The sequence below is a fragment of the Rhinolophus hipposideros genome (genome assembly GCF_964194185.1).
Source record: "Rhinolophus hipposideros genome assembly, chromosome: 4".
Taxonomy (NCBI): domain Eukaryota; kingdom Metazoa; phylum Chordata; class Mammalia; order Chiroptera; family Rhinolophidae; genus Rhinolophus; species Rhinolophus hipposideros.
Genome location: NC_138050.1, coordinates 26,846,351 through 26,866,427, shown reverse-complemented (window position 1 = coordinate 26,866,427; position 20,077 = coordinate 26,846,351). Strand labels below are relative to the sequence as shown.

Sequence of the window (20,077 nt, the reverse complement as noted above, 5' to 3'; positions counted from 1 at the left end):
AAATTCAGTAGGACTCCCTTTTGTTTCTTCTGGGGGAAAATGAAATAAAATACAAGCTCCTCTGTACAGTTGCAGATGTAATTTTATGCTGTGGTTCTCTCATTTCATGCCACGTTGCAATTTTATTCTATGCTCCTTGAGTATGTACCGTTGTCCTGTCACTGTGATTTTGCTACATACTGCACATATTGCCTTCCTCTCCTATACACCCTGGAATGATTCCCAAAGTCCCTTCTTCTTAACCCTTACCCCCAACCCCACTTTGGAACACACACACACACACCACCACCACCACCACCACCATTTCATTCACACACACACCTACTATGTTCAAGAAATACCTTCTCTAGAAAACGTTGTTTTAGCCCTCCGGAATGACCTGTGCACTCAAGTCTCTACTTCCCAATCCTTATATCCTGAGTACTATCACCACACCCACCCCAATGAATTGAAATTGTTTTGAAATGATTATATTTTCCCCAGGAGCCTGTGGGCAACCAGAAGACAGGAACTTAATCTTCCCTTTCTATGTCTCCAATGTTTGAGACCACACACTGAGCTCCCCAAGAGTTCTTAAAAGTATGGAAAAATAACAGAATCAGAACAGACTGACACTGAAGACTTAAGAGACAAGCTAAAAATTAGAATAATCTGAAGATAAATAAAAGTCTGTATGAGTATTTAAAGCTTCCCATTTGGAGGTTCTAAGAAAACATGATTCTGTTGATATATGTGTATGAGAATACATACATTTGCATAAATATATTTATACACATATGTTTATATTTTATTATTCCTAGTAAGTATACAAACATGATTTGAAGATAAAAAATATAAATTAAAACATCTTCTAAGTAAAAGAGAGTTTTGAACTAAACCGTTTATAAAATGAATGATAAAATATGCAGTGTTGCTACTATGATCTCCACTTGTTTATAAGGAAGTGAACATCCTTACACCTCTCATTTATGAAGGCATTCCCCTGGCCCTTTCTCCTCTTCCTTATTCACAGTAAGACAAAGAAATAGTTTGAATTATTTTACCAATAATTTTATACCATGTTTAGGCTATCACAAAGCTAGTGCCAGTGAACACTTTCTAAAGATCCCTGTAGTTTATTCACTAAAGCCTTTATCTCCAACTATATTACTAAACAAATGAAATTGAAATTCCCAAAATAGAAAATAATGTCTTTTATAACACAGCATATCTCTGAATGAGTCTTGCAGGAATTTTATAAGTGTAATCATTATCTATTGTATAAAATAAAATATTTAATTTATTATACTCAAGGAATACACTGTAATTGCCTGAGGAGGCTATGTCACTAGACAGCAGTATTTCCAAACAGCTCAATTGTTGAATCAGGAAGACACTCAGGAAATGGCGTTAGTTAAGGAATAGCAGCCAGGACACAACTAAGTTGTACAACACACTAGAAATTTCAATAGCTAAGATACCAGAATATGAACGGTTTACAAAATGAAGAATTCAGAATTTGGAGAGCATTGTTGTCTCTCTTGAAGTTTCAGTGAGACAGATACCTCCGGCAGTGAATTACATCTTTTCGTTACAAATAGAGTTTCATTTAAAACCATGTATCTTAAATTACTTTAATTCCTAGATGAGCATGGAGCCTGCAGCATACTGATATTTCTCTATTCAATTTGGGATAGAGATAATTCCCAAGTAATTACATTAATGTAAGGAAGGCACAAGATAACCAAGAATCACAGGTAAAACCAAAGTTACTTATGTTTACATTTGAAATAAACATACAGCTTGAAACCATTATGGAAACACATTGCAAAGAACTGAAAATTTGTTCCATCCCACTGTATTATTTAATTCCAATTGGGAGAAATAGTTCAGTCTCTCACCTTTTGTGAGATTAATACAAGCATTACTCATATTAGCATGAAAATTATTTAACATAGAACTTTAAAAAATATGAATTGCTCTAAAATAAGTTATTCATGCAAAATAAATTGTCCCAAACCAAAATTTTAAAACCAATCATTAAATAATTGTCCATAGAAAATAGCTGTCCATAGAAAATAGCTGCAAAACAGCTAACCAAAGAGATCATAAACGTCATAAATGCATACATGAAATTCACATAGCAAGACTGACATAAACAAACTGGATGAAATGGAAAGATATATTTTTCCTCATTATTAAAATGACCTGGAATTAATCTATTAAAATGCTATGGAAAATATAATTAGAATAAATAAATTTATCAAAATTATAAAGTGGTAAGCTAAATTTAAATAATAATATTAACTTTTTCATGAGTTTAAAATTACAATAAAGTTCCAACTATTGAGATGTTATAGTTTTTAAAAAGTTACTGTATATACATATACATTAGCACTTACTGTTATTTCCTTGCAGCAAAAATCTGTATCCACCATAAGAGCCTGAAGTTACTGCCTGTTAAAAAGTCACAAAACATAAATATGTTAATTTAAGATACAATAATGTCTAACTTGCAAGAGTTAATACAATTATCTGGAATTCTGTTTGATTTAACAAATCTTTCTTAATCCATCAAACAAATCTGAAAATAATAACAGGGAAAAGAACTAATTATATTAGAGAGACATTACAACAGAACGGTTAGAAATTATATGATGGCAATACACAGGTCAAGTGCAACATATCACTCAATATTTGATCAATTTACTAATGAAATGAATAAAACTAATCGTCTATCATATGCTTGATGTTGAGTACTATCTGAATATTTAACCTGAAAAGGAGAAATTAAGTAATTATCTAAATCACTCAGGCCAAAAGACCAATTTACAAGAATTACCCAGCTCACTGGGGCAAATATTATTGGCGGAGTTTCTTTTTTGAAATATTTCTTAAATGCTAATTTTATTTCTCATGATTGGATATTATCAAACGCACCAAGAAACATAACAGAATCAGACAGCATCACAAATAAAACTATCTGAAAATATTAAAGTATTTTTCAATCTTAAAAGGGACATTTTTTTCTGACAATAATTAAAAATATACTTTAATTATATAGAAACTTGATTTTGATTTAAGTATCATTTCATCATAATAATGCATGTTTGTTTTATCTGTTTATCCATTTTAATTTATTTTATTTTTCCAGCCACTATTAATAGGACAAGGCAACTTTCAAAGGCTTTTCCCAGATGTATTCTCAATAATAGTTTTATAAGCTATACCTTGCCAAAATATTTTCTGCTTTATACAGTAGAAAAGGTAATATTTAATACAAAATTGGAAACATGCTATTTTGTGTCACAAGATTTTTTTTTTTATCAAGTAATCAGAATCTGCTGACATAGTGTAACCTGAAATATCTCTATTATGCTAAGATTAAAAAAAAATCATACCAGTTGGATTTGGAGAAAATAATTTTTAAAAGGAAAGCAAATGTATTAAATTTTCTACAATATATCTAAGAAATAGTCTTCCATTTTATGGGGTATGGGGAAGAAAAGATTTTAAGGTAATGAGGTATTTCCTCAAGAAAGATACCAAGATAAATAGTAAATTATGTACTATCAAAACTCTTATTCCAAAAGCTATTTAATAGTAGTTAATTTGAGGTTAAATTTGGAGAATTTGAATAAAAATATTAACAATTCATGACATCCTGCTCTTTAATGATTTTGCTCAGAAGTGTTAACATTTTGACATTATGTCCTATAAACCCCACAACCTTTTTCACTAATGAAGGAAAAATCTTTAGAAAGTATTGATATAAATTATTTTTTTAATTTTGAAATTAATTTTGTATCTTATAATACATACAAAGTATAATTTTATTTTGTTAGAATAAAGCTATATATATAATATAAAGTCAGAATATATTTATGATTACACAACATTTTTTTCTATAAAAATAATGTTCTGTCTATAAACATTATTTTGATATATAATTTTTCTTTGGGGGCAACAATAGAGACATCATTTGAGATAATTCTTAGTTTCCTTGCTTCACTATGTAGTTACATGTTTACCCTTTGGTAGTTTTTTTTTTTTTTTTAATTGCCCTACTCAATAGAAATACGCTAGTGCCACTATATACTTTTCTCCTGTTGAGATGACAGAGGGTATTAAATCCTGCTAAAGGTATATTTGGAGAGTAGAAGCTACTATTAAATGGGAGGAAAAGAACAGTTCCTGATTTTAGACTTAGATTGCACTTAAAGTAGTTGAAGAAAGATTAATCATGAGATAAAATGCCCACAGTGAATTGCTTCTGCACCCCAACTTCTATTTTTCAGTATGATTGCTTTCCTCTTGTCAAATGCCTTACCTGGGTATACTCTACCTGACAGCATTATGGGTTCTACCATTGTTAAGAAATTGGTGTTGTAGACTTTTTTCTTTAAATGAAATATGATTTGGAAATTGCTGCCCTGAAAGTTGAAATGGGGCCCCAAGAGCCCTTTCTGCTCCCAACCTGAAGCTCAGAAGCCATTACTGTGAAACCTCTAGGTTTTCAGGGAGCAAAGTCTAAAATCCATTTTTTCCATTTCCATATTCTTTCCTTTCATTCCAAAAGCTGTGGGGAAAGAAAAACGGGAAGATATATGGCTTCTGGGAAAGAAAAGGGAAATGCAAGATAAGGAAAAATGGATAGGATTTGACTAAGAATAAAGGGAATAGAGAAAAAGACTGTTTCAGGTAAGTTTGCAACATATGTGCCAAAGGTTTAGGAAACTGGTTGAAAAATGTAGCCCTGAAACAAAGCTACTTAAAAGAAAAGAAAATATGATACATAAATGAAACTTTACAGACAATGTGAACGTCTTCATTCTCCCAGATGCTATATCTACTATATTTAAAATTTAAATCTCTGAATTTTCTGATAGTTCAGGAGATTTATATGATGCATGTGATTCAATGTGAGGCAGATTTTAATATGGTTATTTTCCAAAGATAAAAGTAAAAAATACAGGCTCGTTTCTAAGCAACCAAGGACATCTGGTCACCCTTATATTATGCTAATTGCCGTACAATCCTGCCATATCTTAAACTACAGAGGTTGATACAGTCAGTATAGCAATTGATTCATAAAGTAGAATTTGGTTCCTTAAAATGTGACTGTTGTCCCAGACACAGTCATTATTCTTTTGGTGTGCTCTTGATTGTTAAGCCAACTAACGTCTAATTACATTGGGAAGAAAAATAGAGAAAGAGAAGAGAGAGAGAGAGAGAAAAAATAACCCTCATGTTCAAGTAGCTGTTCTAGGACCCACACCCGAAAGCCTGGAGTGTTTGCATGAGGATTTTGGCTTACTCTGATCTTCATTCTCTCCTTTAGAATGTTTGGAAGTTTAGCACCAGACGCTGGTCGCCAGCTTGCCAAAAGACATGCTGGTTTCTTGGTATGGTTTTCTAGCTCTTTTGCTATTAGTGCATAATTTGACAGTATGCTACTACGGTAACAGAATTCATTAAGGGCTTTCAGTTTTGTTCTGCCAATGAGGATTTTTGGCTGCATGCAGTGCTAGCCTCTGAAGATTGATCCATAATATTTGTCTTATAAAGCCTTGTCATCTCATAGCTTGACTGATGCTACAAAGTAATCCATAATGAGGAAGGTTCTCTCGGCATGAGCTACTTCCTGAGGGTAAGTTAGGCTCTACTGGAAACCACATTAACTACTTTATCATCAAACTTGGGTGCTTCAAATAGATTGCATGAAAATGGAAACATTATGCAGTTCCATCTTGCACCATTGGTGTTGTGTAATGGATTAGGAATATAATCCTTAGTGCTCATTCTCTACAATATTCCATTATAGACAAAAAAAGAAAAAGAGAAGTCTTCCATATTCTAATAGTTTTCCTTGTACAGTCATTGTCAGAGGCCAAAGTTATTACTTTGTGGTTGATATAATAAAAACAGTCTTAATGTCTTAAATTAATGTCTTAATATTTTTCCATACAATTTCAGCAAAAATGTTTAACATACCTTGTTATGTTCAGCTATATTTTTAATTCCAGATCATTACATTTGACCACTTGTTCTACTTTTAACGATTAGATTAATTCTGAATCCTTTTGTGAGGTGTGTAATACTAACAGTTTAATAATCCTTTGAAATCGATTTTGGCTAATGAGACCAAAGGATCTCTTTAGGATTGGTGGTTCCAGAATAAAGAAATAAACCACCCTTACATGTATCCTCATATTATATTTGTGTAAGTGGTACTAGTGAGAGATTGAGAATAGGGCAAGCCCAGTAAGTATCCTGAAAATAAATCAAATCATATTGGATGAAGAAAGGAAATAAGTATAATCTTTAGTCAGGACAGTGATTCTCAATCAGGGGCCATCGTGCCTGACAGAGGACATTTGGCAATGTCTGGTCGCATTTGTATTGTCAAACTAAGGGGCACTACTATGATCAAGTGAACAGAGGTCAGAGACACTGTCAAATATCCTACATTATATGCAAGACAGCTCTTCCCTCCTGCATATATACACACACAAAAATTGTCTGGTCCAAAATGTCAGTAATGCTGTGGCTAACAGACCTTGGTTTAGGGGAAGACAGGCAGAGTAAAAATCTCATTTATCTATAGTTCAATTAATCTGGGAAATAGGGCAAAAATGATGAAATAAATTTGCAAGGACAATTGGCTGTAAGGAGGTCATTGTACTCAGGATCTCAGGAGAGGTAAACCCAATGCCTCTTTAAGTAGATGTCAAAAAAGGGAGCTCAAACACTATCATCATGTTTTACATGGCAGTGTCTGAGTGGCTCTGACAAAGAACAAGCCACAAATACAGGTGATACCAGATGACAAGCCTAGGAGACATCTGAGAAAGGTAGAGAATCCGTGGTTCCATGTTTTCTTTTTGTCTAGTTACTTCTCACCATTTTCCCCCTTTAATTTACTATTTTTTCATTTTATACTACCTTTTATAATCTTTGTTAATATTTTTATACACTACTGCATTAATGTACCATCCCTTCTGGACTTCTTTGTTTGAATTTTTATAAAACTACACACACACACACACACACACACACACATACACACAAACACACAAACATATATAAAATTTAATCATATATAATGTAATCATATATTGCGATAGTTTTTAACCCTTTATATATATAACCCTTTATATATATATATATATATATATATATATATATATATATATATATATATATATATATTCCCCCATTTGATTGGTTCTTTCTCCCAAAAGGACTAAAATTTGATCTTATTGCTTAGATATGAGTTGAAATCTCAGAGAATAAGGACTCCTGCTAAAAAGTACGTATGTAAAGTGATGTTTCACTAAGAATTTGTAGCATTCATTGCTTAGCTAACATAATTCATTTCTTTCTCCTTTCCTTCACCCTTCCACTCTTTTTCTATCTTCATACCTTCTTTCCTAATTCCTACCACATTTATTGATTGCCTACTCTGTGCTACATTGCTAAAATACAAAAATAAGCAAGGCATGCTCCATATCCAACAGATATGAAAATCAGGCATGAACAGAATATAGTTCATCAACTGAGAGAATATATTAATCAAATCTGTCAAATATGCTTAAAAACAGATTTCTTTCTAATAAGAATTGGTTCATGAATGATAAATGCCATTGTGTTTTATCTTGGTAGGTGTTTTGATTACTTTGGTTTGTACAATATTAATTCCCAGGTAATGTATTTCAACTACACGTGAACATTGGGAAATTGTAATTAGTATTTGAGGAGAATTCTGGACTTATAAATTAAGAGTTTTACATTATAGGCCATTTATAAATGATATCAAAAAGCGTGATAAAATGATACTTGTAACAAGCATCTTGTAATTTGAGTAAAGGTAAGGTCAGCTGAGAGTGAATATCTCCATTCTGGAGGAAGTGGGTACAGATCTGGGTGAGATGCCCAGCACTCATCTCATTTCTATGTAAAGACACATGGGCAAATCTCCAGCCATGGAGAAGAACAAAAACATCAAGAAAATGCTACAGAGTATCATTTTTTTAATTTTTTAAAAATAAACACTACTTCTACTCTTAGACTGCTTTAACCAAAGACATAATATCTTATTTTGAAATTAGAAAAAAATATTTCAAATAAAAGGTTTAATATCTTCTAGTGCACATGAAGATAATCAACAATGACTCTCATTACTTTAAATTTTGTTCTGATAACTACACAATATTTCTCCCATATAGAGTTAAGTATCTATGTATTTCTTCTTCTTTTCCATTAAGTTACAATTTAAATAGTTAATTAAGCATTTTAATGATAATATTCTACAAAATAAATGCCAAAAATGGTATAAAGTTTTACTGACTCATTGGAATCAATATGAATAATTATAATCTGCCATTGAAATCATTTGTAATTGCTATAAAATAATATGGTAACTTTATTAAATTAATATAATTTTAGTAAATTTTTTAATGTTTCCTTTCATGTACCTTTATGGATATTGGAAAGGAAAATTGTATGGATTTAACAGTATTTAAAAAAGTTTGAGAATGTGTATCTAATATCGATTCAAATTCAGAATAAAACTATACTGTAATGGAAAGCAATAGAATTTTGAAAAGTGTATTCCATAGTACTATAGAAGTCACTTTTATGAAACAAATATAAAGGTTAGTCATCTAAAAATAGTAAGAAATGGGGAACTTCATATTGACTTGTAGCGTATTTTAAAATAAGATTATTTTATATTTAGAGACATCAATATAGTTTTTAAAGTATTAAAGATTTAAAATGACAGTGGTTTGAGAGTTCCAGACAAGATGGCACAGTAAGTAATTGCTGTGCTTACTTCCTTTCTAAACCACATCAAAATTATAAGTAAATTACAAAACAACCATCATAGGGAATTGTCTGAAGTCTACCTGAACCAAAGCCCTACAACTACAGACATACAGAAAAAGACATCTTTTGACTTGTAGGAGGGACAGAGACACAAAACAGGCTAGTCCCACACCTGTGTGTGTCCATTAAAAATAGGGAGGGATATCTTGGCTGAAGAGGTCTCCCCTGGAGGAGTGAGCATTTCCAGCACCAAACCAAGCTCCACAGCCCAAGTTTCCAGTGCCAGGGAGAGGAGTCCCTGTATTTTCTGGCTGTGAAAACCAGCGGAGATTGTGGCTGAGTGAGACAAAGGGTGGCTGGATTCCCAGGTGCTCCTCTTACAGGGCCTGCACACAACTTACACACCAATGGAATCACTGGCTCTGAGCTCCAGTGCTGGGGTGACAGCTGGAGAGGTCACAGGGACAGTGAGGGGGGACTGATTTATCTGGTTTCAGACGAAGTCTGGAGAAGCAGCTTTCTCCTGAATAGAGGAGCTAGAGGAAGCTATTGTTTCTTTGTTGAGCCCTCCCCCTTCCTAGTGTGAGGATACAGGCAGATTTATCTGAATCACATCAGCTGGATGACACCATTCATTCACCACACCCTAATGATTCTGAGAGTCCATCTCACACAACTTTTGGGTATACTCAAGCCTCTTCCAGTACTTTTTTTTTTTTTAAACCACCCAACTTGGTTCATGCTGCAGAATTTCCTAGAGACTCTCAAAGGTTCACAGAACCCAGACAAGCAGCATCTGGCTTGACCATGTCCCATACATCTGGATGAAGTACCCAAAGCCTGGCACAAGTGCCAGTCTACCTTGGTTTGTGGATTGGCCTCTTGAGGCACTTCCAAGAAGCAAGTGGGTGGTGGCCATCCATAGATTGCTTTGTAGCTCCTGCTGGGTGACCACAGGTGGGCACAAGCTGCAGCTGAACTTGACCTGCAGCAAGTCCCCTCCCAGGGGGCACTGGGGCTGTTGTGCCCAGTGGTCAGCTTGAAAACCAGCTGGAAAATCATGCAGTGCCTCCAAAGACAACATAAGCAAGGGGCAGAATGGGCAGGCACCAGAGCCCTGCTGAGGCAGATACTATTCTGTAGGGTCAACCCCTGCACAACAACTTCTCCATTATAGTCATGGCTATCATCACAACCAATAAGCCTGAGGGTCAATGCCTCTCATGAACATGCAAACAGCAACCAAGGCTCAACTACAAGAGGGCACACACAACCCACACAAGAGACACACCTGGAGCATGCAGCTCATATGATGAGGAAAACTGCCATGTGCCCCACAGCACACCTACTACATAAAGGCCCTCTACTAAGACCAGTAGATATAGCAGACATACCTAATATGTAAAAACCAACAGAGGGAGGCAGCCAAAAGGGGTAGACAAAGAAACATATTCCAAATAAAAGAACAGAGCAAAGCTCCAGAAAAAGTACTAAATAAAATGGAAATAAGAAATTAACCAGACGCAGACTTCCAAACACTGGTTATAAGGATGCTCATTGATATCAGGGAGAACTTCAACAAAGAAACATAAAAATGGAGATGGGAAACATAAAAAGAACCAGTCAGAAATAAAGAATACAATAATGGAAATGAAGAATGCATTATAGGGAATCAAAAGTAGATTAGATAAAGCAGAGGATTGAATAAGTAATTTGTTTGAAGATGAGGTAGCAGAAAAGACCCAATCAGAACAGCAAAGAGAACAACAACAAAACAAAACAAAACAAAAAAAAATGAAAAAAAAATGAGGAGAGTTTAAGGGGCCTCTGGGACAACATCAGGCATACCAACATTTGCATTATAAGGGTATCAGAAGAAGAAGAGAGCGACCAAGGAATTGAAAAATTTTGAAGAAATAATGTTGGAAAACTTTCCTAACCTGGCAAAGGAAATAGGTATAAAAGTCCAGGAAGTACAGAGAGTCCCAAACAAGATGAACCCAAAGAGGCCAACACCAAGATACGTCATAATTAAAATGCTAGAGGTTAAAGACAAAGAAAGAATCCTAAAAGCAGCAAGAGAAAAGTAGTTACCAGTAAGGAAGCTCCCATGATCCCATCAACTGATTTTTTAACAGAAACTTTACAGGTCAGAAGGGATTGGAGGCAAATAGTCAAAGTGATGAAAAGCAAGGACTTACAATCAAGACTACTTTACCCAGCAAAGCTTTTAGAATCAAAGGAAAGATAAAGAAGTCCATCACTAACAAACCAGTATTATAAGGAATCTTAGAGAGACTTCTTTAAGACAGAAAAAAATATATACCAGGCCTGACAATTAAGTACGCAAACTCATCCTAGAAAAAAATGCTACATACCTCGTTGCTGAATATAACTACAGTCACCTTCAAAGTATACTCCTTAGGAAACTATGTACCAATGCCAGCACCTAGCCCATCCTTCAAAGCATTTTAGGAAATCTTTTTCTGAAATGACCATCAGACCTGTCATCATATTATCCCTGATGTTCTGAATGTCACCAAAATGTCTTCCTTTCAGAATTTCCTTTAACTCCAGGTAAAGAAAGAAGTGACTGTGGACCCCATCAGGTGAGTAGGGAAGATGTTCCAATACACTTACATATTTACTGGCTAAAAACTATCTCATAGACAGTGCCGTGTGAGCTGCTGCATTGTCGTGATGAAAGAGCCATGAATTGTTGGCTAAAAGTTCAGGTCATCTACCTTTTTCACACTGTCTTTTCAGCACTTTCAAATAGTGAACTCGATTAACTATTTGTCCAGTTGGTGCAAATTCATAATGAATAATTCCTCTGATAGCAAAAAAACACTAGCCACATCAATGCAACAAGTTCATGAACTTAATTGTCAGAACTCATTGTGTGTGCGTGTGTGTATACATACTATATATAATATATACTATGCATTTTTAATATATACACTATATATAATATATATAATAAAATGGCAACAAGTTTACATCTACCAACAATTACTTTCAATGTGAATAGGTTAAATGCTCCAATCAAAAGATAGGGGGCTGAGTGGATAAGAAAAAAAGACCTGACATATGTTACCTACAAGAGACTCACTTTAGATTGAAAAACAGACTCAATTTCTGGATCAAAATGGCGGCGTGAGGTGAGCCTCTGTAAATCTCTCCTGGAATTTACAACTAATCGGACAACAATAACTCCACAAAGGACTCCCTGCACAGCAGACAGGCAAGACGAAGTGGTCCACTACTGAATTCACCTCCAGGTGGGCGAATCGCCCGAGAGGAGGAGGAGGAGGGAAGGGAGAAGTGCGGGGACGGAGCTGCGAGGGTTCAGGACGCAGACCTAGCTCAGTGCTCCGAGCTCACTGCATCCCGGAATTACCACAGCTGCGGGAGATGGAAGAACTCGGACTGCTAAGGCTCTGCTTACGGCCCACAGGGCTGAGGGGGCAGCATATAACACGGCTGAACCCAACGCTCACGGCAGAGACCTCGGAGCAAAGACTGAGGGAAGAAGGCTGAAAACTGTGGTTTAAGCCCTCACTGCCGAGCGGAGAATGGAAGCCCTAGGCATGGAGACTAGCCGCCCCTCCTTATCCTCCCAGAGCTCACCCCACCCCCACCTGCCTGGTGCTAGAAGCAGAACAGTAGTGGTGTCAGATCAAAAGGACAGGATTTTTGCTGTTCTGAGAACTGTGGACCGCAGAAACAGATTCGCAGCCCAACTAGTTCCGGCAAAGGGGAGGGAGCGGTGGAAGCAGGACCGGCTGTGGTGGTGATCGCCGCCATTGCTCTGGGCCGCCTCTCACAACTCACCCCGCCTCTGGCCCCACCTATCTTGGCGGATCCCTGCAGGAGTAAACAGAACTGTTGGAACATACAGGCTCGGGTGCAGAAAGAGCTTTGGAACTTCAAAATCTCTCCGCACCCCCAGGGGACGTGGCGTCCTATGACCCAGGTGAACTGTTAAACAGAGGAGAGGCCCATCTCCCAGGGTACCCCTGCATTGTGTGAGAAGCTGGAATAGTGCAGAGAAAATATAGCACTACTGTGTCAGAGGAAAAAAAAATGGCTGCAGTCAGAGATAAAATAAAACATTCTTCCAACAAGTATTGGAAAACAAAAGAAAGACCTCTTCCTATCAACCTGTTGCAGAAGCCACTCCCGTAGATGTCTAGGAAGAGAAATAATAAATCAGTAATTGCCATATATAACCAAGGCAACAAGACTGCTCAGAAAGAAAGTGAAAAGTCTCCAGGAAAGGAACTTAAAGATATGGAAATATGTGACTTAAATGATAGAGAATTCAAGATTTCAGTTCTGAAAAAACTCAAAGAGATGCAAGAAAACACAGAAAGGCAATTTAATGAACTCAAAAACGCAATCAAAGAACAACAAGAGCATTTTTCGAAAGAGACTGAAATTTTTAAAAAGAACCAAACAGCATTTCTGGAGATTAAGAACTCAATAGAAGAAATTAAGAATGAAATAACCAGCTTAGGTAGTAGACTTGACCAGATGGAGGAAATAATCAGTGACATCGAAGATAGAAACCTGGAAATTACACAGATGGAAGAATAAAGAGACTTGAGACTTAAAAGAAATGAAAGAACTCTACAAGAACTTTCTGACTCCATCAGAAAGAGCAATATAAGAATAATGAGCATACCAGAAGGAGAAGAAAGAGAGAAGGGAACAGAGAATATACTCAAAGAAATTGTTAATGAGAACTTCCCAAATTTGTGGACAGAACTGGATCCTCCAATCCAAGAAGCAAATAGAACACCTAATTACCTCAATCCCAACAGGCCTTCTCCAAGACACATTGAATTGAAGCTGTCTAAAATCAACAACAAAGAAAGAATCCTCAAGGCAGCCAGGGAAAAGAAGACGGTAACCTACAAAGGAAAGCCCATTAGATTATCATCAGATTTTTCAGCAGAAACTCTACAAGCCAGGAGGGAGTGGAACCAAATATTCAAACTATTGAAAGAGAGAAATTATGAGCCAAGAATAATATATCCAGCAAAGATATCCTTTAGATATGAAAGAGGAATAAAGACCTTTCCAGACATACAGAAGCTAAGGGAATTTTCTACTACACGACCTGCACTACAAGAAATACTAAAGGAGGCTATTCGACCACCATCAACAGGGACAATTTGTGGCAACCGAAACATAAAAAGGGGGAGAGTAAAGGCCTGAACCTGAATATGGGAATAGAGAAAGTAAGCATGGTGAAGAAAATGGAATACTCTAAATATTAAACTTTCTTTTACATAATCTTAAGGGTAACCACTCAAAAAAAAAATCCAGAACTGAAATATATACTGTAATAAAAGAAGAAACAGAGGGCAACATCATAGAATACCACCACACAGAAATAATTGACAACAACAAAAAGGCAAAGAAACAATGAAGACACAGCCTTACCAGAAAACTAAAGATAGAATGACAGGAAATCCTAATGTATCAATAATCACCCTAAATGTAAATGGACTGAACTCACCAATAAAAAGTCACAGAGTAGTAGATTGAATCAAAAAACTAAACCCAACCATATGCTGTCTCCAGGAAACACATCTCAGCTACAAGGACAAGCATAGACTCAAAGTGAAAGGGTGGAAATTGACACTCCAAGAAAATGGTACCCAGAGAAAATCAGGTGTAGCCATAATGATATCAGATGAAACAGACTTCAGGGTGAAAAAGATAACAAGAGACAAAGATGGACATTTCATAATGGTAAAGGGGACTATACAACAAGAAGACATAACAGTCATCAATATTTATGCCCCCAATCAGGGAGCACCAAAATATACCAAGCAACTACTAACAGAACTAAAGGGAGAAATTGACCAAAACACAATTATACTAGGGGACTTAAATACATCATTGACAGCTATGGATAGATCATCAGAACAGAAAATAAATAATGAAATATCAGCTCTAAATGACACATTAGATGAAATGGACATAATTGACATATGTAGAGCACTTCATCCTAAAACATCAGACTATACATTATTTTCGAGTGTACATGGAACATTCTCAAGGACAGACCATATATTGGGACATAAAAGCAGCCTTGGCAAATTTAAGAAGATTGAAATCATACCAAGCATATTCTCTGATCACAAGGCTTTGGAATTGGTTATCAACTGCGAAAAGAAAGCAAAAAGAAACACAAATACATGGAGATTAAACAACATACTTTTAAAGAACGACTGGGTCAAATAAGAAATTAGAGGAGAGATCAAAAGATATATAGAAACAAATGACAATGAAAATACATCCTACCAAAATTTTTGGGACGCGGCGAAAGCAGTTTTAAGAGGGAAATTTATATCATTACAGGTCTATCTCAAGAAACAAGAAAAATTCCAAATAAATAACCTTATGTTACACCTCAAAGAACTAGAAAAAGAAGAACAAGTGAGATCCAAGGTTAGCAGAAGAAAGGAAATAACAAAAATCAAAGCCGAGCTCAATGAAGTAGAGAACAAAAAGACAATAGAAAAAATTAATGTGACAAAGAGCTGGTTCTTTGAAAAAATTAATAAAATCGACAAACCCTTGGCTAGAATCACTAAGATAAAAAGAGAGAAGACACTAATAAACAAAATCAGAAATGAGAAAGGGGAAGTTATCACGGACACCACAGAAATACAAAGGATCATTCAAGAATACTATGAAGGACTATATGCCACCAAATTCAATAACCTAGAAGAAATGGACAAGTTCTTAGAAACATATAGACTTCCAAGGCTGAACCATGAAGAACTGGAAAATCTAAACAGACCAATCACCAGTAAAGAAATTGAATCATTCATCGAAAACCTTCCCAAAAGCAAAAGTCCGGGACCAGATGGCTTCACTAGTGAATTCTACCAAACCTTAAAACAGGATCTAATACCAATCCTGCTCAAACTCTTCCAAATATTGAAGAAGAGTCAGTACTCCCTATCTCATTTTATGAGGCCAACATTACCCTGATACCAAAACCTGGTAAGGACAACACAAAAAAAGAAAACTACAGACCTTTATCTCTGATGAATACTGATGCAAAAATCCTAAACAAAATTTTAGCAAATCAAATACAACAATGCATTAAAAAGATTATTCATCATGACCAAGTGGGGTTCATCCCTGGGACACAAGGATGGTTCAACATTCTCAAATCCATCAATGTGATACATCACATAAACTAAATGAAGGACAAAAATCATATGATTATATCAATTGATGCAGAAAAAGCATTTGACAAGATACAACATCCATTTATGATTAAAACACTTAATAAAATAGGTATAGAAGGAAAATACCTTAACATAATAAATGCCATCTATGACAAGCCCTCAGCTAATCCCATAATTAATGGTGAAAAACTGAAGCCCTTTGCTCTATGTTCAGGAACACGACAGGGCTGTCCCCTATCACCTCTGCTTTTCAACATAGTGTTGGAAGTCCTTACCAGAGCCATCAGGCAAGAGAAAGAAATAAAAGGCATCCAAATTGGGAATGAAGAAGTTAAAATATCACTCTTTGCAGATGACATGATGCTATATATAGAAAACCCTAAAGACTCCATCAAAAAGCTATTAGAAACAATCAATGAATACAGTAAAGTTACTGGCTACAAAATCAACGTACAAAATCCATTGCATTCTTATACAGTAACAATGAAATCTCAGAAAAAGAAATACAAAAAACAATTCCTTTTGCAATTGCAGCAAAAAGAATAAAATACCTAGGAATACACTTAACCAAGGATGTGAAGGATTTATATGCTGAAAACTGTAAAACATTTTTGAAAGAAATTGAAGAAGACACAAAGAAATGGAAAGACATTCCGTGCTCATGGATTGGAAGAATCAACATAGTTAAAATGGCCATATTACACAAAGCAATATACAGATTCAATGCAATCCCCATCAAAATCCCAATGGCATTTTTTAAAGAAATAGAACAAAAAATCGTCAGATTTGTTTGGAACCGCAAAAGACCCCAAATAGCCAAAGCAATCTTAAGAAAAAAGAACAGTGCTGGAGGTATCACACTGCCTGACTTTAGCTTGTACTACAGGGCTACAATAATCAAAACAGCCTGGTATTGGCAGAAAAACAGACACATAGACCAATGGAATAGAATTGAGAACCCAGAAATAAAACCACATAAATATGGACAGATAATTTTTGACAAAGAAGATAAAAACATACAATGGAGGAAAGACAGCCTTTTCAGTAAATGGTGCTGGCAGAATTGGATAGCCACGTGCAAAAGAATGAAACTGGACTGTTATCTGTCACCATGTACCAAAATTAATTCAAAATGGATCAAAGACTTAAGCATAAGACCTGACACAATAAACTGCATAGAAGAAAACATAGGTACTAAACTTATGGACCTGGGTTCAAAGAGCATTTTATGAATTTGACTCCAAAGGCAATGGAAGTAAAAGCTAAAATAAACAAATGGGACTATATGAAACTTAAAAGCTTCTGCACAGCAAAAGAAACCATTGACAAAATAAAGAGGCAACCAGCTGAATGGGAGAAGATTTTTGCAAACAGTGCCTCCGATTAGGGGCTAATATCCAAAATATACAAGGAACTCATGAAGCTCAACAACAAAAAAACAAACAACCCAATTGAAAAATGGGCAGAGGACCTGAAGAGACATTTCTCTAAAGAGGACATACAAATGGCAAATAGACATATGAAAAAATGCTCAACATCACTAATCATCACAGAAATGCAAATAAAAACCACAATGAGATATCACCTCACTCTAGTCAGAATGGCTATCATCAACAAGACAAATAGCAACAAGTGTTGGAGAGACTGTGGAGAAAAAGGAACCCTCAGACACTGTTGGTGGGAATGCAGACTGATGCAGCCATTATGGAAGGCAGTGTGGAGGTCCCTCAAAAAATTACAAATAGAATTACCATATGACCCAGCAATCCCTCTCCTGGGTATCTATCCAAAGAATTTGAAATAATTTATACATAAAGACATGTGTGCTCCAATGTTCATTGCAGCTTTGTTTACGGTGGCCAAGACATGGAAACAACCAAAATGTCCTTCGATAGACGAATGGATAAAGAAGTTGTTGTACATATACACAATGGAATACTATTCGGCGTTAAGGAAAGATGATATGGGAACATTTGTGACAACATGGATGGATCTTGAGAGTATAATGCTAAGTGAAATAAGTCAGACAGAAAAATCAGAGAACCCTATGATTTCACTGATATGTGGTATATAAACCAAAAACAAGACAAACAAATGAGAAACAAAAACTCATAGACACAGACAGTAATTTAGTGGTTACCAGAGGGTAAGAGGGGTGGAGGTGGGAGATGAGGGTAAGGGGGATCAAATATATGGTGATGGAAGGAGAACTGACTCTGGGTGGTGAACACACAATGGGATTTATAGATGATGTAAAACAGAATTGTACACCTGAAATTATGTAATTTCATTAACAATTGTCACCCCAATAAATAAATTAAAAAAAAAAAAGTTTACACAATGGGATTCATAGATGATGTAATACAGAATTGTACACCTGAAATCTATGTAATTTCACTAACAATTGTCACCCCAATAAATTAAAAAAATAAAGTTTAGTCAATTCAAAAATAAAAAAAAGAAAAACAGACACAGACTAAAAGTAAAAAGATGGAAAAAGATACTTCATGAAAATGGAAACAAACAAACAGCTGCCATATAAGCAATACTTATACGGGACAAAACAGACTTTAAAGCAAAGGCTACAACAAGAGACAAAGGACCTAGTAATCCTACTTTTGGGTATTTATATGAAGAAACTCCAAACTCTGCTTTGAGGGGAATGCTCAACTGTATGGTCATTGCAGCATTATTTACAATAGCCAAGACAGGAAGGCGACCTAGGTATCCTTGAATAAATGAATGGAGAAGAGGTGGTACATATATAAAATGGAGTATTACACAGCAATAAAAAAGAATAAAATTTTGCTGTCTGCAACAATATGGATGGACATAGAGTGTATTTTGCTAAGTGGAGTAAATCAGACAGAGAAAAACAAATATCATATGATTTTGCTTATAAATGAAATCTAAAAATCAAAATAAGCAAATAAATGAAACACAAACTAAAATAAATAAATGAATAAATAAATAAAAAGTTGTTTGTAGTCTTTTGACATCAAAATAGTCACAGTAATATCTACATAAGGGAATATAACATGATTAAATATCAAGTAGCATATTTATTTAAAATGTAAATGTGTTAATTAATGTAAAATACCATCTTATAAGATATTTGTTCTCTGTTAGTATTGAAAAAAAAAAAAGAACAGCCTCTCAGTCTTTTATTTGAAAATATCTAAAAGTTCAATACCTGTTAATGACGCTATATTATTAATGAGATACCTTTAGAATGTTTAGAACCAAAACAAATGCAGTGTCAATGGTCAATGCTATTTGATGACAACCATCATTATTCACTACGGAGGTAGGATAGTGAGACACTAATTACATGGACGATGGAATTAGACTCAGCGTTTGAATCCTTGTGCTACTTCCTGTTTTTACAAAGGTAGGCAAGAGCATCTCTAGCCCCAACAGTTTCCTCCTCCTCATAATATAGATATAAAACTGTTTCCTCTCATAGGGTTGTTGTGGGAATTAAATTAGAAAATACAAGTAAAGCATTTAGAAGAGGTATTTTTCACAGATTCAGCATTTGCTGAATGCCCTTAATATTTTACAAATATATATATTATATGTATTTACCAATATATATATTAATATCATTGAAATGTTCTATCAAAAACAAAACCTAATTGTTGGCACTAACATGTGCCCCACAAGTGACACAGATTAGTCCAATGCCCCTTACTGTATGGCACCTAACAAGAACAAGGGTCCTTTCTCAGAGTTATTCAAATCCAACTAGCACACTTCTTGGAAATCAAAGGTAGCATTTCTAACCGTAGGAGGTTGAGGTAAATGCTTTACACGATTACAGGCTCCTGGACGGTAAGTGGTTTTACTTCTCTGATTCTATAACAAACTCTTAAAAGACAAAGTTACCTATTGGAAGGAAAAATAATTTTTAAAATAATAGAAATAGCTTATTGGTGTCCACTATATGCTAGGCAGAGTACTGGGTTAAGTAATTAAGACTTAAAATATTAAGTACCTTGCCACAGTGAACCAACCAGCAACTAGTTGTAACCACTGTCATAACCCTAAAC

General features: G+C 35.2%; 1 long non-coding RNA gene across 1 annotated transcript in view; it reads right to left on the bottom strand.

The window, feature by feature from the left end:
* Window positions 1-2,380: 2,380 nt before the first annotated feature.
* The window catches only part of LOC308496527, a 716,843-nt gene continuing 699,146 nt past the window's right edge, over window positions 2,381-20,077 (bottom strand). The window contains exon 4 of the long non-coding RNA XR_013993197.1: window positions 2,381-2,436. This is a non-coding gene — a long non-coding RNA (uncharacterized lncRNA). The remainder of the gene's footprint in view (window positions 2,437-20,077) is intronic.